Source organism: Hermetia illucens, chromosome 5, assembly GCF_905115235.1.
Source record: "Hermetia illucens chromosome 5, iHerIll2.2.curated.20191125, whole genome shotgun sequence".
In the NCBI taxonomy this organism is placed as follows: domain Eukaryota; kingdom Metazoa; phylum Arthropoda; class Insecta; order Diptera; family Stratiomyidae; genus Hermetia; species Hermetia illucens.
The window spans coordinates 98,630,304-98,654,644 of record NC_051853.1 but is presented as its reverse complement, the minus strand read 5'-3'; positions in this window follow the sequence as shown (position 1 = coordinate 98,654,644).

Here is a 24,341-nt window from a genome sequence, read left to right as displayed (position 1 = left end):
TAGTATTATAGATTTAGATTAGTATAAATATAGCTAATAAACCCACTGATAAGCAGACTTGTTAGCATTAATGATGGGAACAAGTGGTTCCCGAAATATCCGTATTTGCAAAATAAAATTCTCTACTAGCGCAAAACACGTTTTATTATTTCAAAATGTTATCACAGAGATTGTGTCACTTGTGCAGGAAGATAGTTCTCCTACTGCTCGACAGTAGCCAGATCGTGAAGAAATGAGGAAATGGATTGATGCTCCGTTTCCTCGCGACCAGGTACTGTCAGTAACATCATGAGACCGCTCCTTGCCGCAGTCGTCAAAAATACATAGAAATCAACGGTATCGAAGAGCGCAGGCAATTTCAGAAGCCAATTAGAAACCGCATTGAATAGTCAAAGGTCGTAGTCGAAATACTTATCCGTTGCGCGAAAGAAATTAAAAATATTTTTATTCAAAGATGTAACGAATACCACAGAGCAACAAGGCATATGTGTGGTAATGTAATAGATTTCTCCATGATATAATTTTTCTATTATAAATGTCATTTAAAAAATTTTAATTCTTCAATTAGCCACCTATTTTTCCTCCAGGCTTTTCCTATTGTATTTAACATAATATTTTTTTCTGAAAATATTTTCTTTTGAGGATGATGGGGTCCTAAGTCCGCATCCCTCGTTTGGGGTTTAGCACCCAAACAAAAAATGTCAGGCGATGACGGCTTTACGGTCTAGACCTGCCTTAACAAGGAACTCCAGACACCCCGGTTTTGCCCCGAGGTCCACTAATTCGATATCTCTAAAAGCTGTCTGGCGTCCTGATCTACGCCATAGCTCCATCTCAGGGAGGGTCTGCCTCGTTTTCTTTTTCAACCATAGATATTGCCCTTATAGACTTTCCGGGCTGGATCATCCACATCCCTACGGACCCGCCCATCGTAACCTGTTGAACCGGGCGGTATCGCTCATAGATTTCATCCTTAAGTCATGTAGGGGGCCAACAATTCTTCGGAGGATTCTTCTCTCGAGCGCGACCAAGAGTTCGCAACTTTTTTTGCTAAGAACCCAAGTCTCCAAGGAATACATAAGAACTGGCAATGTTTAAGCGATTTCGCCGGATTTTCTCCAGCAGCCGCATCTTTGGAGCTAGCCCCATGAAACCCAGTCTGCTTGCGCATTTAACCTCTTCCGTCGTTACATCACATGCTATGCAAATGGCCTGTTTGGACATAGCGAGATTCTTTTCCGCCATTGCATCAGCATGTTACTTACCAAATGGTATATTTGGCCTCGACATGACTTTCTTCCGTGTCATCAATTCGCAGCGCAACAGCAGGTGTCGATTTGTCGCCAGCAAGAAAATTTATAATAATAAACAAGTGTTATTGTGTTGTGTACAAGAACACTTTCAAACCAATGTGTAAACACGGAAGGGTCAAGCATAGGTGACTTAAAGAATAGCATTACTTTTAATTTTTAGTAGTCAAAAGGCCTCTGAACAGAGCTAAAGTGTTCTAACCGGGAACACTTTATTTCGCGCGGTAATTTCTTTAACTCACTTATAGAATTAATTAGTGAAATTGTTAAAAAGAAAAAAGTAGAATATTGTGTTTAGTAATAAAAGGTTTGTTGAAGTGGAAACGCAAGTGTTTTCTTTAACTAAATCCAAGCCAATCAACGTAAGTATAATTCCTAACCTTTTAACCTTTTCTGTTCCAGTAGTTTTTGATTACCCCATCGTTCCGAAGTTAAGTTTCGGCAGCCCGGAACGAGAGCAACCCCGGTCCTCTAATTAAAAATCCAGGAGCTAGTGCGCGAGCTTGGCCAACGCCCAAGCAGGGTAGCCCACTGGAAGAGGCCGTTTAGGATATCGCTGAAACAGCTGGTCCGTCGAGCCGGATTACGATCCAAAGTAAGTTTTTACATAAAATTAATATTATAAAAATAATTTCTCTTGTGAAAAAAAAATATATAAAGTGCGGGAAATTATAGTGATTGTGTTTCGTCTACACAATATAAAACAGTACTTGAACGTCATCGTTGGTGTGCATTGTTTTTTGTGTTGTTGATACGTGGGCGCGTTCAACCCGAGGCAAAGTCCTTATAGTGTTGCGCCTCCCACGTTTCTCAAACGACACTCTAACATCGTTGGTGTGCATTTTTATTATTGTTGTTGTTACGTGGGCGCGTTCAGACCAAAGGAAAGGTCCTTATAGTGTTGCGCCTCCCACGTTATCTGTGTGTCGTTCATACACACTGTCCGTGCCAAACGGAAATATTTAAATCAATTAATTGACCACCAGTTGAAATAGAACCAAAAAATGGAGATCCAGGAGATCATTGAAGCTCAGCAAAAGCGGGTTTTGAAAATTGAAGAGGTTCGCGAGACGCTATGCAAACTGCGGCAGGAGAAGCGAACTAAGGAACGCTTTGAAACCGCGTGGAGTGAGGTCCGTCAGATCTATTTAGGGTTCATTGCAGAACATAAACGGCTTCTATTATTGAATCCCTCGTCAGGTTTAATATATTTTCGAGAGAATAAGCTGGGACTCATGCAATCAGTTTTATTGAAAGCAAAGGAGTTCGTTGAGAGACAAACAGAGGTCGACCCGTTAACTTTGGGGCCAGTTAGGGAACAAGTCCCTAAACTACCGCCAGTGACTCAAAATTATATAGATCCCGGTGAAGGAAGTTCGAGTAGGGGGGCCGTCCCAAGACAAGTTGAAACAGAGTTATTAGAACGAGACTTGGGCCTAGACGTCAACGACAGACTTCAAGGTGAAGCGACAGCTAGGAATCTGCCCAGGAGTTCAAGCAGGTGTGAAGTTGCGTTCGGAGGGGCGTGGGGGGCCTGTTATAAGGATAGACAAAATTATCCAACGTGGAGAGACGAACCGCGTACATCTAATCTTGGGCCCTTCCCCACCCAACTACGACCGAACTATTTATTAGATATCAGTCAATACGAACCATTCAAAAGCCTCTTTAACTCTGTATACGATGGTTCTGAAATCGGTTTTGCGGAGAGCTTAATGATGCTTCAGAGCAAGTTAAGAGGCGATGCAAAACGTGTAATCGACCATTTAGGTATATACGGAGAGAATTACCAACAAGCATGGGTTCTTCTTGACCGAAGGTACAGTAATCGTCGGGCCTTAATAGAAAAGGAAATTCAGGCGTTAGTTGACTTACCTCAGATAAACCAAAGGGAGGCTAGATCGCTGGGAAGAGCATTGGATACCATGCGTTCCGCAGTTCAGAACCTACGGAAAGCAGGATTCAATGCAGATGAAGGTATTCCATTCATTCCGTTCGTCCTGACGAGGAAAATAGATATGACAACTCGGAGGGAGTTCGACTTAACGTTACGAGATCCAAAAATGCCCGTTACGATAAACGACATCGACCAATTCCTAGAAAATAGATATGTGGTCATGTCCCGCGGTTGGGATGGTCTAAGTGGGATATCCAAGGCGGAGGATCTTGGGAATAAGAGAAAAACCCAGAAGGAGATAGCCTTGCTCTCCAAGTCGGATGGTGAAAAGAGAAACTGGATTAAATGCTTCTTATGTATGGGGAAGCACTTCACAGCCCAGTGTTCTCAATTCATTGAAAGTGCTGACAAGGAGAAACTGCTCCGCCGTTATCATGTTTGCATTTACTGTCTCTCCCACAAATATATCAGGGGGGAAGCGTACAATAAACGCAAGAATCTCCAGTTAAGTTTCGGCAGCCCGGAACGAGAGCAACCCCGGTCCTCTAATTAAAAATCCAGGAGCTAGTGCGCGAGCTTGGCCAACGCCCAAGCAGTGTAGCCCACTGGAAGAGGCCGTTTAGGATATCGCCGAAACAGGCAAGATCACAGTCTTATACAGTAAGAGCTTTGACCCTATGGTGAGACGATTCGAGCGGAACAGCTTTTGTAGGCTGAAATAGGTTCTATTGGCTGTTAACAAACGTGCGCGGATTTCATCGTCATAGCTATTATCGGTTGTGATTTTCGACCCTAGATAGGAGAAATTATCAACGGTCTCAAAGTTGTAGTCTCCTATCTTTATTCTTCCCGTTTGACCAGTGTGGTTTGATGTTGTTGGTTGGTTGGTTTTCGGTGCTGACGTTTGCATCATATACTTTGTCTTACCTTCATTCATGTGCAGTCCGAAATTTCGCGCCGCCTGCTCAATCTGGATGAAGGCAGTTTGTACGTCTCGGGTGGTTCTTCCCATGATGTCGATATCGACAGCATAGGTCAGTAGTTGGGTGGACTTAAAGAGGATCGTAGCTCTTGCATTTACTCACTTTCACACTTCACTTGCATCACTTTCTCGAGGGCCAGGTCAAAGATGATACATGATAGGGCATTCCCTTGTCGTAGACCCTTGTTGATGTAGAATGCTCTTCAGAGTGATCCTGCTGCCTTCATCTGGCCTCGCATATTGGTCAAGGTCAGCCAGGTCAGTCTTATCAATTTCGTCGGGATACTGAATTCTCTCAGGGCCATGTACAGTTTTACCCTGGCTATGCTACCATAGGCGGATTTAAAGTCGATGAAGGGATGATGCAACTGATGTTCATATCCCAACAGTTTTTCCATCGCTTGTGTAGAGAGAAAATCTTATCTGTTGCTGAATCGCCTGGAGTGAACCCTCTTTGATATGGGCCAATGATGTTCTGGACGTAGGGGGCTATCCATCCTAGCAAAATAGCGGAGAATATATTATAGATGGTACTCAGCAAAGTGATACCTCTATAATTGCTGAATTGTGTGATATCTCCCTTTTTATGTATGAGACAGATAATGCCTCGTTACCAATCGTCAGGCATTGATTCGCTGTCCCATACCTTGAGCACAAGTTGATGAACCACTTGGTGTAACTGGTCGCCTCCATATTTAACCAATTCGGCTGTAATTCCAGCGGCTCCTGGCGACTTATAATTTTTAAGCCGATGAATTGCACGGACTGTTATTTCTATACTTGGTGGTGGCAGTATTTGTCCGTCGTCTTCAGTTGGCCGGATTTCCGACTCGCCGATGTTCTGGTTGTTCAATAGTTCATCAAAGTACTCAACCCATCGCTCCAATATGCCCATTCTGTCGGAAATAACATTTTCCTCTTTGCCTCGGTAGGATGAAAATCGAGGTGTGTAAGGCTTCATCCTGCAGACTTGTTTGTAAAACTTGCGCGCCTGGTGCGATTTGTCCCTGTACTTTTCGAGTTCGCACACCTGTTGATTCTCCCAGGCTTCCTTTTTCCGTCTGTGAAGTCACTTCTACGCTCGCCGGAATTCGTGATAAATCTTTAATGTTGTTTACTGTCACTTTTGTTTGATTGGATTTCAATCGCCAAACTTTCGCAATTGATAATGTTCTAGATTGACTTATATTTTTAACTTGTTTTCCGAATTCCGTTTCAACAACTTTAAGAAAATTTCAGTATCGTCTGGGCATTCACAGTTATTACGATTCTTTACACCCTTCTGATCAAACTCAGTAAATTCATATTTATGTGTATAAAAACAACTTGGAAATCACTTTTGTATATATGGGTTCTCAATATATTCCGTTATATTCATTTTCCACATTTCATGTTCCTAATATTAATTAACGCTACTTTATAACATTATCATTATTATTATTATTCAATTTAGAAACTTCAGTCGAAGGATTACACGTCTTACTTTTGCGAGTTTAACTATACGGTGAACAGTGAATGGTTTTTTAGTTGGCCGCGTGTGTCTCCCGGTGGTTGCGACAGAAGAGACCGGCTTATTTCCATGCGGTATTTTCCTGTCCCAATTAATGGCACTTTGTCACCGCTAGTCCTCCAGTTCCGTGGCGAGTTCTAAAAAGTAGAGAGTTCGGCGCGCCATCTATTTGTTCGCATTCGCAGCATTCGAAATAAATTTCGAATGCTGCGAATTCTGCCGCGCCACAAGTCTCCGCGGGGCCCGCGTTCTTTGGGATATGCAATATTACTTGGTACGCAACATCCTTCTGTTCCGTTGGTAGCTTAGATGTATCGTCAAACCAGCCGTTCCGACTCTTTTTGCAGCTGGGGCCAAGTATGTTTATGGCAGTATTTATGATAACGTTCTTGAGGTGGTTGTAAAGATCATTTGTTAATAATTTATCTCTAGGATGTCTGTTGTCCGGATAGCTCAGTGGTTAGAGCACTAGGTTATCATACGGAAAGCCGCGGTTCAAATCTCGCTGGTGGCAGCGGGATTGGTATCGTGACTTGACATCGGATAACCAGTCGACTCAGCTGTGAATGAGTACCTGAGTCAAATCAAATCTCGGGCGAGCGCAATGCTGACCACATTGACTATTTTTTTTTTATTTGGGGTAGGGTAGGTGAATGCATTTACGCACACCTCAACATCGTCAGAGAGCTAACCTGGAACCGTTTGTCATATTACTTCGGGCCAGCCCCCGAACTCTCCCGCCTTGCGGAGCCTTGAAATCAGGGAATTCCTTCCACCAACGGGAGGGAGGAGGAGGAAGGGAACTGTCAGTTCAAGGAGCCCCCTGCCATCCGGCTCCTCCAACGGTCGAGTTCTATCTTCTTAGCAACGAAAAGGGCCCGAACGTAATGGGCAACACGGTTCCACCTGTCAGCAGTCCTCAGCATCTCTTCCACAATGTTGTCTGTAGAGAGATCCCCTGTGTTTAAATAGAGCTGCTGACAAACCCCATCCCACCTTCCACAAGAAAAAAAAGTGTGGTAGGCATCGTCCACAACTCCATTGCAACACACAATCCGGAGAACGCGCCTTTCCAATCTTGTGCAGCACACAGCACACACAGCAAACTTCCATGCCCACTTAAAAATTGGGTAAGGAAATAATCAGTCTCACCATGCTTCCGATTCAGCCACACACCTAAGTTGCCGATGAGCCGCGCAGTCCATCCGCCTCTAGTTTCATTTTGCCAAGAGAGCTGCCAATCATCTAGAGTGTATTGCCGTTCTTCGCGAGCAACCACCTCCCTTGGCTCATTTCCCTTGCGCTTGTATATGGCCTGACGCTCCCTAGCAAGAAGGGCAACGGAGATAACTCCTGCGATCACCATCACAGCCGGTTCAGAAACTGTGCGGTACGCAGACGCCACCCGTAAAGCTCCCCGTCTCTGTACTTGCGCGAGGCGTCTACGATATACCTCCTTGTTAAGAGCGCCGTAGAGCAGGGCAGACTGCGTTGAGCTCATCAGGAGACGTCGCCTACTAGACGTAGGACCCCCAATGTTTGCCATTAGCCTACTTAACGCCGAAACTCCAGCCACAGCCTTGTTCGCTGCTGCTTGGATTTGCTCAGAAAAGCTCATCTTTGACCCAATAGTCAACCCGAGATACTTTACCGCTGATTTTGACTCGATTATCGACTCGCCGAACGATATGGGACGCAGGGTCGGAATTCTCTTTTTAGTCAGTATGACTACTTCGGTTTTTTCCAGTGCAAGGTTGAAACCATGAGTAGTCATCCATCCGCTCACCCGTCGCATCAATATGCCGAGTCTGCTTTGCGCCTGTTCGACAGTGCGTCCAGCAACCAGCGCCAACTCTTTTATAGAGAAAAGTGGACAGTCCTCTGCGCTCTCCGCACCGACGTCACCATCCCATACGGGGTGCGCAGGGAAGAGTGCCCTCACAATGCGGTCCATCTGCTCGGCCTTAAGTGACCAGGGTTTCCGCAGAGCCCCGATTTTTCGGGTTACAAGTTTGTAACCGAGTCCCCACGGATCCCCATTCACCTCGTCGATCAGATCTTGCCAGCAGCGAGCTTTGCTCTTGTTTATTGCGCTGCGGAGTTTCCTTTTGGCTGATTTGTACTCCATCATTATGGTACATGACTCCCCCCCGGTCGCCTAGACGTTGTGTTAAGCGGCGGAGCCTGTGACACTCCTTCCGGAGCTCTGCGATTTACACTGTCCACCAATACATGGAAGGTTTGCCGCGCCTCGATGTCTTCCTGGGCATGGAGGCTCCGCAGACCGCCGTTATCAGGTTCATAACTGAATTTACGACAGTTTCAGCCGCGGCGCCACCGCCCCCAGGAGTACCCTCTAGCGTGGCCCCACCTGTTCCCGCTCCGTTGTCTTCGGGTTTGATTTTGTAACGGATTTCGCTTAGTCTTAGTCGCAAAAGTCTTGCCTTCGTCGGCTTAATAAGCAAAGCTGGCGGTCTAGTCCTCCTTCGTCTCCCCACCTTTTCTTTTGGCACTCCGTCCTTCGTGTCCGCCTTAGTTTTAGGCAGAGGTTTTTCTCATGGCGCGACGTGTTGTTGTCTTTTGATCCTCTTCGCCTTGTTCTTTTCAGCCCTAGAGAGTACCTGAGCGAAGTCTCCTTCAGATGTCCCTTCCTCCTTTCGCTTTTTACCAAGTTCGCTCTGCAATGGGCTGTCAGCGATCCGTTTGTTACTCGTGGTGTTCCCCTCGGGAAGCGCGGTTGTTTCTGCTTCCTGCGGATTTTGTCTTACTTTCCATGTTCGCCTATAGTATGAAATTCTGTCCAGGAGCTCTTCCAGTTCCATTAGCCCGTTTTTCACCCCCTTACCGACGTTTTTCTGGAGGAACGTCGAAGATCGCATGTGCTTCACAACTGCCGTGCATTTTTTAATAAGTCTTTCCTCTTCAGCTTGCGCCAGAGTAATCGACAGTCCTCCCACTCGGCTTATATTCGAAACCATTTTATTACCACATTGCCTATTACAGTGTTATGTAGTGTACCGTTACGGTCTTGAATCAAGTGCTCTAACACACTTCAAGGCCCTGATCCAATATGGATTGTTGCGCCAACGATTATCATTATTATTATCTCTGTTGACTGCGGTTATTGCGGCATCCATTTCCCTCTTATAGGTGTTGCTTAGGGCTGTGTTTTGGATGGCTTCTGTATTCACTCTCACCTGATTGTCAGAGGGGATTGTAGGTGGTGTCGTAATTCGAGCTCGGAGCACCATGCCAACGAGATAGTGGTCCGAGTCTATATTGGCTCCTCTATATGTTCTGACATTCATCAAGGCTGAGAGGTGGCGGCGTTCAATCAACACGTGGTCAATTTGGTTGAAAGTGGTCCCGTCTGGAGAGGCCCACGTATGTTTGTGAACCGCTTTCCGCGCACACCAGGTACTTCCAACAACCATTTCGTGTGACACTGCTAATTGAATAATCCGCAGTCCGTTATCATTTGTGTTTTGGTGTAAGCCATGGGAGTCAACGTATCACCTGAATACGGGCTCCTTCCCTACTTGGCTGTTAAAATCCCCAAGTATGATTTTGATATCATATCTGGGATAGACTTCGAGGGTTTGTTCTACTGCCTCGTAGAAGGTATCCTTCTCCGACTCTGCAGTCTCCTCTGTAGGGGCGTGAACGTTTATGAGGCTTATATTTACAAATTTGCCTTGCAAACGTAGAGTGCATAGCCGTTCGCTTATGTTTTCAGGGTCAGTAACAGCAAGTTTCATTTTTTGACTGTCTAAGGAACCTACTTCGAGCACATGGTTTACTGGCTGGCCACTATAATATATGTTGACTCTTTTCCAGGAAACCGGTTCCTGTCCAACGCATCTCCTGTAACGCTGTTACATCAGCCCTATATTGGGACAGGGTATCGGCTACGTTCCATGAGAAAATGCGCAAATTGTTATTCCTTTGTCATTGCCGGGTTCTTCGTTATGTTTTCTGTCCAGTCCGAGGCGCTTGTTGTGGCTTCGTAACAAGTTGTTTTCCGTGTAGGGTTATCAATCCTACCCAACCCCCAACCTGAAGGACCAGTTGGTACAATTTGTTCCGTTTTTGGGCGCGAGAGACTCGCTTTCATCCTTCTCCGTCTGCAGCTTTTCGTTAGGAAAGAGCTCCCAGCGGTCACCACGTGGAAATGGAGATAGGGTTTGGTAGTAGAGCTGTTGGTGTTGGTTCAGCAGGCGTTTCCCCAGGTTTTATGCACCATCGTGGGTACCAATCCACGTTTCGCCCTGGGACCTATACTACCCTTTAACCAAAAAAAATCATGTAAACCCAATTCGATGAATTCAGCAATGCGTCCTAATGCGTTACTACAACCGGAGAAAAAAATTAGGTACTTATTGATTATTTCCAAATTCCTCAGGTAGTGGATTAATTTCCTTTACATATTTTCAATTATTATAATGTCAAATTTCTTCTACCTGAAATTCGAAAATTAGAAGCAACTGCAAATCCGAAATTTAATAATCATTATACTCATTTAAGTCAATGAAAGGAGCCTTAATTCGTTAGGTGCCGAATCACCCGAAGTTGATATATGTTCCAAATTATCCCACTTAAACACAATTAATACAACTCATCACTCCCTATAAGGCTCAAAATTCCTGTCACATCCAATCAGTTGCTCAAGTCATTACTAACTTGGAAGATACACAGAAACCTAAATTTCCATTATGATTCTGTGCAATACGTAGTCATAGTACTCAAACATCTGGTTAGTTCTTTTAGTTTATCTGCCATTCTAGATTGTTTAATAAAAGTCCACTCGGTTTATTCCAATCGTTAGTAAATGATGCAACGTGGAGAGTGGCAATCTAGAATTATTGAATTATTTAGACACACGCTTCCAACTGTTCGCCGGAATATATTATATGCAAATAGGGTGTATGCCTTCATGTATGCGTTTGACCGCTTATCACATCTCTGATCATCGCATTAACCATTTTCATATTAGGCAAATGTTGACTTCTAAAAAGTTTCCAACGCAGAGTATCTGAGCAGTTGACGTGAGCGCGAATATAGTATAACATTTAACATTTACAAGATATTAGATAATACTGAAGTTCATTATTAGAGGCTTGTTTTGTTTTGTTTTATTTGTTTGTGTTAAAATCATTTTTATTTTTAAGAAATAGGTAACAATAGTATATAGATTGGAAAAATGAACAATAAAAAACAATCTTTTAAAATAACAAAAATAACTTAAATCTAATGGCCACTGTGGGCTCTCAAAATTTTTGGATAACGATTTACAGACAGAGAAGAGAAACAGTAAGAAATGAAAATCTAATTTTACAATAAGTTGTCGGGAAGTGGTCAAAAACCCGACACAATTCACTTGGCCTTAGTGGCAAATAAAGAAATATAAAAGTAATAATAAATATTTGATCGCTTGAAAAGATACTTTTAACTTAAATTATTGTTCTTAAAACTATCATAATTATATATTTTATATTACACATTTTTTCTTTTTTTTACAATAACATACATACAAAAAAAAAAGAAAACAAAGAATAATAACGTATGTATTTATAAGTTACAACTGGAGACAAAATCAGCAACCGTTCAATGTATACATATTTACAAAGCCCCACCAAGAAACAAATGGCAGAACTGAGCACGGCCACCGCTAACCGGCATCCCGCAGCCACCAGTACCAAGATTTCTCTTTTTCATCCCGCTTAATGTCAATTGCTCTCGCTCTGGAGTATCTCCAGTCGAATCCCGGAGCCCCCACTGTCAAATTCGGGGGGTATTCTATCCTTTTGGCCGTGGCCCGTCTATGTATATGATACATAACCGGATCACCGGCAGAATCAAGAATTAGACCATTCCTGTCAAGATACACGAACGCTTCGGGAGGAATGAAGCCTGTCGTGAGAGTTTTCTCGAAATACCCATCATTTGGGTAGAACGGCTGCGAAACCCAAGGGTTCTCACCATGCGAAGCAGATCGCACTATATGATTCCGAATCAATCTGACGATAACTGTGTCGGTTCTTGGCACAGCAGCAGCTGCATACATCACTTCATTAGTTATATAGTGCTCATAGTTTGACGAAGCCGTCCTATTAAGCCCCGTGCAGGCACGCAGACATTTCCTTTCAAAGATCCTTATTTTCTCCATTTGGCTAGCACTCAAATTAAACCAGATAACACACCCGTAGGTAAGCACCGGTCTAACCAAAGTAAGATAGCAAATAATCTTAACCTTCCGGCTAAGATGTGGAGCATAAAAGAGACTTCGAAGAGACATGAATGCCTTACGAGCGCTTTCTAGCGCGACTTTAACGTGCTCGTTAAATTGGAAACGCTCGTCAAGACGCACACCCAGGTATCTAACGCACTTCTTATGAGGAATGCGCTCAGAACTATTCTCGTTCGCGACAATGTGGAAATCTCTCCAATTCCTTTTCAAGCATACGCCAAGGAATTCCGAAACAGAATCGTTTCACACTTTTGCGCATTGATTTTCATCCGCCAACTGTTCGTGAAGAACTTAATATCATTGAACATCTTCTGAAGTTCGACTTGCACCTCAGTTACCTTCTTGTGCGCCGTGTAGGCTATCAGATCGTCAGCAAAGGCAACCAACGACCTTTTAGGAGATTTATTAAAATCGAAAAAATTGAGCAATTCGTCGGCAAATACCGCAAAAGGTGTAGGCGCAGTCACTGTCCCTTCCATTCAGAACATGAAATTCTCTGCTAGTAGTGAAATTTCCGTCCGTAATGACAAAGCACTTGCCATACAGCATACTACACATCATCGCTACGAGGTGACTGGGAAACTCATTCTTCAGGAGCCTGAAAATCAGTCCATCCAACCAGACGGTATCAAAGGCTTTCTCCATGTCTATAAGGCAAGCGCCTACGCACTCACCATTGTTAATCCGCCAGCAAATATCAGACGTTACCTTCGTTATTGCATGTATTGTCGAATGTCCAGATCGAAATCCGAATTGCGCGTTCGGCAATAATTCCTTCTTCTTTATATGCCCGTTCAAGGCTTTCAATACCAAAACCTCAAACACCTTGCTGATGTTAGGCAGCAAACTGATTGGGCGGTAGCTTTGAGGGCTGGATGAATCCTTCCCTCTCTTTAAAATCGGGGATACTCGGGCTTTCTTCCATTGTCCTGGAAAGAAGGAATTGTTCAATAAATTATTGAACAAAATGCAATAATTACGAATGGCAATGTCTGGTAAATGCCTGAGGACCACGTTGGGAATGCCATCCATACCGGATGATCTCTTATTGTTTACTCTTCTGAATATGGAAGTTAACTCAACACATGAGACAAAGTAATCAAGCAGATTATCACTCGGTATGAGATCAGCGTGCAACGCAGAGCTAAATTGGAGAACTGTGGTGCCGTTCAGGCTATATTTGAAATTGTGGACATCTCGTTCTACAATTTCCGAAAGTCGCGTTGGCTCTAAGTCCGTTCTGGGCCGATGCACCGATTCAAAGTGCTCCCCTATAAGTTCGAGTTTCAGAGCATCATCCATCACGATGTAATTGCCTTGCGCATCAGCAGTTACACTATTCGTGTCTATACCTGAGTCAATGAGGTGTTGTATCTCGCTGCCACCGACTTTAATTCTCGGCACAGTTATTCGTGACTTCTTCCGGAATAACGTATTTATCTTAGTAAACATGGAATTTGGATCGCTTGGTGAGATACCCTTTAACTTCTCCCGCCACTGGGAGTTCACTTCATTTACGTAATGTTGACGGATAAGATCCCGCGCGATCTTTAGAAGTGATTTGAACTCAACCAATATGGGATTATGATAGTCCCCATATCTCCGATAGATTTTGTTGACGCGAGTGAGCTGAAGGCTTTTCACTTTTTTCAACCGTTTTATGGCTGCAGTTTCATATCCTTCCATATTATTGCGAGGTTTAATCTTAGGGACGACTTGTTCAATTGTTTCCAGCGTCAAGTTCTCCAGCTTGAGAAGATACTGAAGTATTTCCTCGTTGCTCAAGTGCCTGTCACCTGGTGCAATTGTACTATCGTGTTCCCCATCAAGAGGTGGGCATTCCTCTCGATATCCCCGAATTTCTGGAATTTCTTCCAATTTGTTTGTTTAAAGTTCAGCCTGTGGACGCCACTGTCCATCGGCAGAAGGCGAACTCTTCGTCCATCAAACAGAACTTCAATAAGAATAGCGTTATGATCGCTATCGTAAGGAAGAGTTTGTAGTTTCCGTTGAGAATTCCTAAAATTAAAGTTCAAGCGCGCGTCAGCAATGCACAAATCCAGATAGGAATTTGCCCTGGGCCAGGTTGGACTCTCTGACCCATATAATTCGCATTTATACTCTATCTGGTATTGCTCTATCCAAGATTTGAGGAATACCCCTCTGGGATTGTTTGTGGCGTTTAGCCACGAGGTATGCTTAGCATTCAAGTCGCCAGCTATAGTATAGTAATTATGCAGCCTATTCAGTTCCAGTATCGTAAACAGAGAATGGAATTCCTCCTTGAACTTGGCTCGGTTGTTTCCCACTGCGTAGACTGACAGAATGTATAAATTCCCTCCTCTAGGCAGTGAAAAAAGAATACATGAGACTTCGATACACTCAAAGGTTTCAAATTCAGGCCTATTAATATGCCTGAAACGATAATGGCGACCCACAAGTATTCCGGTACCACCTCCCCCATCACAATTTCGTCTATCGTTCCTCACGAATTCAAAATCCTTGTATGTTATCGAATGCCTCGGATTGAGGTGGGTTTCTGAAATCAAGACTATGTCAGGCTGTTGTCTGGCAGCGAAATCAAGGAGCTCCGCTCTTCGATGGATTCCTACGATGGAATTCACATTACTCGCGATGATCCGGAGACCATCCAGTGGTACCGCTGTGACTGCAGACCTAGCAGCGGACATGCTGTTTGTGTAAATATTCTGTTATGCTATTTATTTTTGTATTGTGTACGTGTAGCGTATGCTGCATGTTTTCACACATGGTTAGTATTTTATTGAGGATAGTGTTCATCCCGCCACTTGCGTCTTGTTGGGGCTTCTTAGTTCCCCCTTGTCGAACTACTTCTGCAAATGGGATCCCCGAGACGATTGGTGCCGAAGGGACGGTACCGTCCAACGCCGCTGACACCTTCGTTCTTTGGGCCGATCTCGGTGCTTGCTGCCTTGTGACCTTAACATTGCGGTATGCAGGACATCCACGGTACGAAGCCGGATGCCCTCCGCTTCCGCAGTCAACACAGAAAGTTTTTTCCTTGCCATCTGCTTCAGTCAGCGAACATTCAGCTGCGGTATGGTCTTTCCCGCACTTTACACATCGTAAGGTCATTCGACAGTTCACTGCCGAGTGACCATAGCGCTGGCATCTTCGACACTGGACAGTTCCACCCCTTAGCAGGCGCTCAAAACGAATGGCCTGGTAATTAAGCGACCTGATGCCGATCAGATCGCTTCCCCGGCTCTCCAGCTTATCTGCACGAGGAAGTGCGGCAGGATTCGTTTTTCCAAAACGGACCTCCTCGTACTAAACCGTGACACTGAGAGGAACTTAATCTCAGTTCCCGTCTCCCGGAGCATTTTGAGCACCTCATCGGGCTCTTCCTCCGCATCCAAGCCTTTCAGAAGGAAGGTTTGCACCTTCTCTTCCTTTGGAGTGTAGGTGAAGTGAGGAGCCTTCACTCGCTCGAGGACCTCCCGTGCTTTTTTGTAATCTGCAATTTTATTGCATTTGACTTGGGCTCTCTCGGCCCCCGTCTTTTTAATAACAAAATTTGAGAGCCCCGCACTCCTATTAAGTAGAGTGGCTAAATCTCTACCACCTAATTTATAAACATTAATGGGGGGCACCCTTTCCCCCTTTTCTTTATTTCGGGTGCTAATTGTATCCCCAGTCGGACCATTTTTTAAATTTTCACTCGTACTTGCATTATTTTTAATTTTTTGGAAACATAGACCAAAAACTCACCCAATTTTCCATCTTCACTATTGCAACTTGCCTGGTTAGCATCCTCTTCAGGGACATTTCCATCGCCACCGTTGTCGCCGACTCTCGTATCGTCTGCTTTACTGCTCTCTATGTCTTCCATACGGACAGATTCGCTGTCGAGAACTTGTTCGCCCTCAAGGCAGCCCGGTTCCTCCATGATTGCAAAAGTAGTAGAAGATAGCTTAACCTTTTTTCTGGCTACCTTTGGAGACGGCGGGCCCGCCTCCCCTGCCATTAGCTGCTCTGTAAGTTTTTCATTTTTTTTTTATCAATGTTGTCATTTGCTTTTTCAAATCTTCGAGTGTCTTCGCCAGCTCGCCATTTCTTCTTTCAAGATTGGCTATTCTCACTTTGGCTATTTTCAAGTCTGGATCCTCCTCGTTGCGGACTCCACGACCGATCCGAGTGCCCCTAGGCTTTATGGTGGGGGGCCGGTCTGGTCCGCCACCCGCCGGCGGCTCGCCGCTCATTCCCTCCAAGCCAAAAAAACGAATTTTTTCTCAAAACTTTTTAAGGAAAAGTAACTTAGATAATAACTCAAAAGTAAATTAGTTTCAATTAAGTTTTAAATTATATATTATTAATTAAGTAATATAAATATCTTTTTATATTCTTGATAAAAGTTAATTTAATTTCAATTTTAAATTATTTTTATTAATAATATCAATTTGTAGACACGTCCGTTCTCTACAAATGTCAGCCTGCTATCATTATTAGAGGCTAAGCAGTTACAATTTTACAGTGAGTGGCAACTTTATCCATTGCTTCAATTTATTGGCAATTAAGTTAAGTAAATTTAATAACAGTGATGACTGTAAGGACGGAGGTATTCTCCCGGGTTACATGATAGACTCCTGAATCGGTAAACTGGCTGGATATTGACTTGTTTTCAAAATTCACCCCTACATCGGTCAAAATTTTACGCCATTACTTTCCTGGGACGCTTCTTGATGTTCAATCAATATCCTTTCATCCCCACCAAATATTTGAAACATAATGTAAATAGTGCAATAGTGTTCTATGGCGCATGCAGTTTTACTCATAATTAACAAATTCTAGTCCGCTGTATGCTATGGTGCATGTTTATAATTCGCAAAGCTTTGGAAAATAATTTGCAATATTCAGCCAAAACTATTGACATGGTGTAATAATAGAGTGAAACCAATTTGTTGATAAAATGAATAAATGTGAAAAGTAAGAGGGGTCCGTCGTTACTTAAAACTCTAATGTCGGGTCCACACGTTCGACACTTGCCGCAAACTCCACGTCTCTACGAACGTCTGGCTTGATTTTGGGGGCCACATATCGCCACCCACACGCTTACAAGTGCGATAGCGCAAGCTTCGCCCCAAAAAAAGAACATTCGCTCGATTTAAATGCAGGTTTGTACATCATTGTCCCCTCCATGATACCAATATCGTCGGAATAGTTCAATGTGTCCGCATAACTGAGTGGTTAGAGCACCAGACTGTCGTACGAAAGATCGCGGTTCAAATCTCACTGGTGGCAGTCGGATTTGTATCGTGATCTGACGTAGCTGAGTCAAATCAGGGTAATAATCTCGGACGAGTGCAATGCTGACCAAATTGCCTCCTATAGGTTACTGTAATTCTGTAGTGTACCGTTACCGTCTTGAATGAAGTGCTCTAATGCACTTCAAGGCCCGGATGCAATTGGATTGTTGCTCCAACGATTATCATTATAGTCCAGCAGTTGGGTGGACTCTGGCATTTACAAAAGCATCAAGGACAACTTTTTCCGGGACCAAATTGAGGAGGATGCATCATCATCAACGGCGCAACAACCGGTATCCGGTCTAGGTCTGCCTTAATAAGGAATTCCAGACATCCCGGTTATGCGCGAAGGTCCACCAATTCCATATCCCTTAAAGCTGTCTAGCGTCCTGGCCTACGCCATCACTCCATCTTAGGCAGGGTCTGCCTCGTCTTCTTTTCCTACCATAGATATTGCCCTAATAGAATTTCCGGGCTGGATCATCCTCATCCCTACGGATTACATGAAACGCCCACCGTAACCTGTTGAGCCGGGTGGTATCACTCAAAGCTTTCATCCTTAAGTCGGCTACGGAATCGTCCATCCTCATGTAGAGGGCCGCAAATTCTATGGAAGATTCTTCTTTTGGAGGCGGGCAAGAGTTCGCAACTTTTTTTGGTAAGAACCAAGTCTCCGAGGAATACATGAGGACTGGCAAGATCATAGTCTTATACAGTAAGAGCTTTGACCCTATGGTGAGAGGTTTCGAGCAGAACAGCTTTTATAAGCTGAAATAGGCTCTGTTGGCTGGAAACAACAGTGGGCGGATTTCATCGTCATAGCTGTTATCGATTGTGATTTTCGACCCTAGATAGGAAAAATTATCAACGGTCTTCTATCTTTATTGTTTTCGTTTGACCAGTGCGATTCAATGTTGTGCTTTCCTTGGTTTTTGGCGCTGACGTTTTCACCGTATACTTCGTCTTGCCTTCATTTATCTACAACCCGAGATCTCGGGCCGCCTGCTCGATCTGAATGAAGGTAGACTTTACATCCTCGGACTGTTCGTCATTATCGTCAATATCATCAGCGTAGGCCGGCAGTTGGTTGGACTTGAAGAGTTTGTCGTAGAGAGAAAATTTGATCTGTTGCTGATTTGCTTGGACTGAACCCTAGTATAGGCCAATGATGTTCTGGACGTATGGTGCTATTCGGTCTAGCAAGATAGCGGAAAATATCTTATAGATGGTACTGTGGCGCAACAGGATTCGCGACATTCGAAATTTATTTTGAATGTTGCGAATGCCAGCAGATAAATGACGCCACCGGCGCTCTCCACGCTTTAAAATCAGTTTACTGTCTATCTGTCTGTCCGTCTGTCTGTCTGTCTGTCCGTCCGTCCGTCTGTCTGTCTGTCTGTCTGTCTGTCCGTCCGTCACAGGCATTTATAGCGATTGACACCAAATTTGGTAGAAAGGTGGCAACTGTGAACGTTCACGCATACAGTGAATTACATCCTTTTACGTCGAATTTACGGGGGGGAGGGGGCCCATACATGCAAAAGGGGGGTATAAAATTTTGTTTCATCAAATATATTTATGTGGGGTATCAAATTAAAGGTCTCGATTAGTACTTGTCAAAGCCGATCTTAGTTTTGACATTCGTTGGAAGAGTGGGGAGTGCGGGGGGTTGAAAGTGATCACTTCTTTAAGAGGGCCATTCTCAGAAACTACCAAACCGAAAAATCTGAAAAAGTCAGGAGGCTGCCACTATATGATGCCTGGGCTCCGAAATACCTTCCATGCCGATATCTGTTTAAATAATAGTATATTACTACAATTTTTTGTAATTGGTTAGAAACCCCCCTTAAGTTCATCCTAGTACCATGAAATTTTGCAGTGATATAGGCTATAATATAGAGCAAAGTTTGGTGGAAATCGCACTATTACTAACAAAGTTATAATACCTCAAATTTGCTGCTTCTTTCAAAATTGAAGATTTTGAATGTCAATATCACCCGAAAGTGGCTACTCTCACATAATATATGGATATATTACGTGCTACGTACTAAGAAATACACAAAACCTTTCGTACCTGAAGCGTCCATCTTCCGGTTTCCCGACTTGTTTAGAACTCACCACAGGAGTGAAGAGCCGGCGCTGGTTTAGAGACGGAGGGACCGCATGGAGAAGAACCGGTCTCTCCTACTCCAGCCGTCGTGCGATGTGCACGTAGTCTTTTGTATTTTTAGTTGAATTTGCTTTTCTAAAATTTTCTTGTGAATTTTGCGTCTTATAAACAGAATTTCTCTTTTGACGTGATTTGCCGTGTGTTTCTTCATTACCTAAACTTCTTTGTTATTTTAACTGGACAAACATCTACGTTTGTCTGGACCGACAAGCTGAACAACGGTAAAGTACTCAGCAACGTGATACCTCTATATGTACTGCACTGTGTGATATATCCCTTTTTTGTATGGGATAGATAATGCCTCATTGCCAGTCGCCAGGCTTGATTCGGGGTCCCGCACCTTAAACATCAGTTGATGAATCACTTGTTATAGTTGGTCGCTTCCATATTTAACCAATTCGGCTGTAATTCCATCGGTTCCTGGCGACTTATGTTTTTTAAACCGGTGTATTGCACGGACTTTTCCTTCTATGCTTGGTGGAGCAGTTCATCAACATACTCACCCATCGCTCCAATATGCCCATTCTGTCGGAAGTCAGATTTCCCTCTTTGTCTCGGCAGGATGAGCATCGAGGTGTATAAAGTTTCATCTTGCTGACTTGTTGGTAAAACTTCCGAGCCTGGTGTAGTTACCCCATGTACTTTTCGAGTTCACAAACTTGTTGATTCTCCCAGACTTCCTTTTTCCGTCTGTTAAGTCGCTTCTCCGCATCATTCATCCGTTCCTTTGCTAGTTTACATTCATCGTCGAACCAGCCGTTCCGAATTTTTTTGCGACTAGGGCCAAGTATGTTTGTGCCCGTGTCAATGATAACGCTCCTCAGGTAGTTGTGATGATCATTTGTTGATGCTTCATCTCCAAGGAATCTATCAGCTGCTGTTATTGTAATATCCATTTCCCTCTTATAGGTTTTACGGAGGGCTGTGTTGTGAATGGCTTCAGTGTTAACTCTCAACTGATTGTCAAAGGGGATTGTAAGTGGCGTTGTAATTCGAGATCGGAGCACCATGCCAACGAGATAGTGATCCGAGTCTAGCCCCCTATATGTTCTCACATTCATCAAGGCTGAGAAGGTGGCGGCGGTACTTCGAAGAACCATGTCGTACTGCTAACTGAATGATCAGCAGTCCATTATCATTGAGCAAGCGAAATCTCGGGAAGTTTGACGTAGTGTGCGTCTTGACAAAAGGGAATTCTCTATTGCACTATTCAGTGAAGCAGAAAATGCTGCAGAGGGCAATGATTTCAGAAGTGACTACCTCATCAAGAGATCTTGCATGTGGTCGCAAATGTTTCGATGGTCCCATCAAGAAGGTTAAAGGTCGACCTATCATCCATGATGACGGGCAACGGAAAGGGTGAAAAGAACACTTCACCGCGGTTCTTATCAGTATCACATTCGCTAAAATCCCGCCTCCTCTAAATGAAGTGGCTAGTCACTGTAACATGTGAATATGGACTATTTCTCCAAGCAGAAGAGAAATCATGTTGACCATCAATACACTCAAACGAAGTGAAGTCGCAGTGCTTGATGGTCTCCGCACAGAGTTTGATATCGCTGCACCTGCAGTGACTCCAGATCTGCTACTTCCACTCATACAGAAATCTTGGGAATCCAAGCTTTGTACTGATGAGTGGGGTAAGTTGCTCCCGAAATATATATACACTGTAAAGAAAAATTGTAGTTTGGAGTAAGCTACTGGTCTATCAATTTTAGACTTAACTACAAATAGAAGATAATATCTAACCTCTTAGAAATCCGTGACCTTTCCCAGTGGTGATATCAAACAAGAGAACCAATTCTGAGTGTGACAGTTAGAGGGGTTTTGCGTGTTTCCTACCTTTGCAAACATAATAGGTAAACTAATCCTGGAACGCACCAAAGGACATATCGAACGTTTGATCGGCAGAGAGTATACTTTTTTTCGCTTTGGATCCTCCTGCATTGACCACATGCACCCTAGGGATCATTTTGCAACAGTGCGCGGAGTATAAATTTTCGCTTCAGCTCTTCTCCGTTGATTTCAGAAAAGTTTTCGACAGCGTCAACATGTGTCTCTCCATTCGTTGTGCTCCACGCAGAAGGGAGCAGAGTTCCAGGATAACATCATCTCACCGATATTATTGGGTTGGAGAAATTTGACGCTTTATTCAACATATCTAAAATTATTCGATTTAAGTCAAATATGCGCCGTTTTGTTTACAAACTTGTTGTCATTTAGGAGACAATTTTATTAGCCCCCCTTATTTGCAAAAACTCAGACGGCCAGTTTTCGCAAGCCTCTTTTGAGGCCAACTTAGTAGCACCAACAGCATTTTGCATGGACCGCAAGAAATGATAATCACTTGGTCCCAACTCCGAACTATACGATGGGTGCGATAGGACATCCCATCCGAGCTCCCGTAGCTTCTGGCGGGTCATCAAAGATATGTGAGGGCGAGCGTTGTCCTGGTAGAACACCATCCCTATTGACCAAACCTTCTGCCGCTTCTGGTCAATCGCCTGCTTCAAACGGTCGAGTTGCTCACAGTAGAGGACCGAATTGAGGGTCTGGCCATAGTTGAGCAGCTCATAGTGTATGATTCCCTCCCAATCCCACCAAACACACAACAAAACTTTTCTGGCCGTCAATCCGGGCTTGGCGATGGTTTGGGCCGGCTCGTCGATTTCGACCAGGATCTTTTTTGTTTGAGATTGTCGTACGTGATCCACTTTTCATCACCAGTCACCATCCGCTTCAAAAATGGGTCGAATTCGTTCCGTTTCAGCAGTGCATCGCAGACGTTGATTCGGTTCGAGAGATTTTTTTGCATCAACTCGTGTGGCACCCGAACATCCAGTTTTTTTTGGAATCCAATCTTCTGCAATACCCAGTTCCTGGCCAATCGAGCGAATGCTCACATGCCGGTCTACTTGGATGATTTCGACGAATTTATCGGTTTCTATGACAATTGGCCTACCAGTACGGGATATAGCTTCGACATCCACTACACCAAAACAAAATCGATCGAACCAACGCTGTGCTGTGCAAATCGTTACAGTATCGGGCCCATAAACTTCACAAATTTTTTCGGCCGCCTTCGTTGCATTTTTACCTCTCAGGTAGTAAAAACGTAAAGTATGATGAATTTCTTGCTTGGTGGACCCCATCTTTGACGCGCTATAACTTAAGACTGAAACATACGATTACAACACTGTCAAAGAGGCACTTGTGGCGCAGATTGTCGTCTTCAGATCGCCGTATGGTATGACCCGATGCGATAAGTACAACACAAGATATGTTTAAGTGTCGCCATCTATTGACAAAATACGACATTTCTTTTTCCCCAACCCAATATTTCTTCTTGCTACCGGTGACGTTCTGCTTGCTTGTCCGGGGGACATGGAAGGGTTCGGTAGACACGCTGATGATATCTGCTTGATCTGTCATCGAGTAATAGAGTTTGGCCAAATGGCTCGGAATTTGAAAAGAGAGGCAAATAGAATTGGACTAAAGATAAACACCAACAAAATGAATGTTCTTAGTTTGACGGGTCATCGCACTCTCATCATTGTTATTGGGAATAAGAACTAGTGGGAATAGATTCTTTCGAAGAAATATTTTCCTCATCGATCCCCACTCTCAGGCGCAATTAGACCTTTGATCTATGATTTTGCACTATTTGCACCAGAAAATGTTAACCTTTTGTGGAGTAAGTTTATTGAACCGAGCGATGGAATATTGTGACTTGTAGTTAAGTACCTTGAATTGGATAAGTTGGATTTGATGGTGACACCTGAAAAATATTTGGCTGCGCGATGTCTTGCGCTGCTCGTAGTATAAATGCGTCGAATATACCCGATATTCAATTCGACGTGGTACTGAAATTTTATCTCTTAGCAAGTACTAATTTGACGTGAATGAAACAACCTTGATCTACTATAACTTTGTTAATAATAGTACGATTTCCACCAAACCTTCTAGTATGATGCTTCCTATCAAAACCGAAGAGGGGTTCGGAGTGAATTTTTAAAATATAAACATATAAACAACAACATATGCTCGGACCACCATATTTTTTCAGATTTTTCGGTTGGGTAGTTTCTGAGAATGAGTCCTTGAAGTAAGTGCCCTTTCCTGGACCCCCCTTTGCAATCAGTGTTAAAACTAATATCTGGTTCATTTTTCTTTTAAGTATATGGGGTCCCCTTAAGTTTCACGTGCTGCAATTTAGGTTCACAGTTCCCACCTTCTCACCAAATTTGGTGTAGTTTGCTTCTGATAAAAGTGCGTGCGCCAGACGGACGGACAAACAGAAAGAGAGTGAATCGATTTTAATAAGGTTTTGTTGAAAAGGGATTTGAATCGATGTTGAGTGAAAGGTTCTTGCCGTCGGAACATATTTTCGGAGTCCTCTTCATTCTGTTCCCGCGAAGGACCATCATTTGGCAACTCTAAGCATTGAGAAATAATTGCCACTTGGCAAAGTATCGGTAAAGTTGGTTCAATTATGAGTTCAGACGCGCTTTTCCACATACTTTATCCTCGGTAGAGGTGTAAAGTATAAGTTCATCGGAATATTGGAAGATCTCAAAAGGATTGTAGTTAAGAGCGGGCTTGACAATATCCGCAGATGAAGAGCGATAACAGGGTTGTAGAAAGAACGGATCCTTGTGAGATTCTAACAGGATTGTCTTAGGGAGAGGAAAGCTGTTGCCGAACTTTCACTTGAGATTGCCGACCATCTAGGAAGCTAGAGATTAGTTTGCTTGTTTTCTTCGGTTGGATCGGGTTGATTAGAGGTGGAAGACCCGTTTTTGACGTTCTTTCCGGCCATAATTCAGACAAAGTTAGGCCACTTGCGAAAGTCGGCGGGGTAATAGCTTGCATCGCAGTTAACGCACTTGGACTTTCGCCCAGTGTATTAGAGCACACACCTCACTCATGTATGTAGTTAA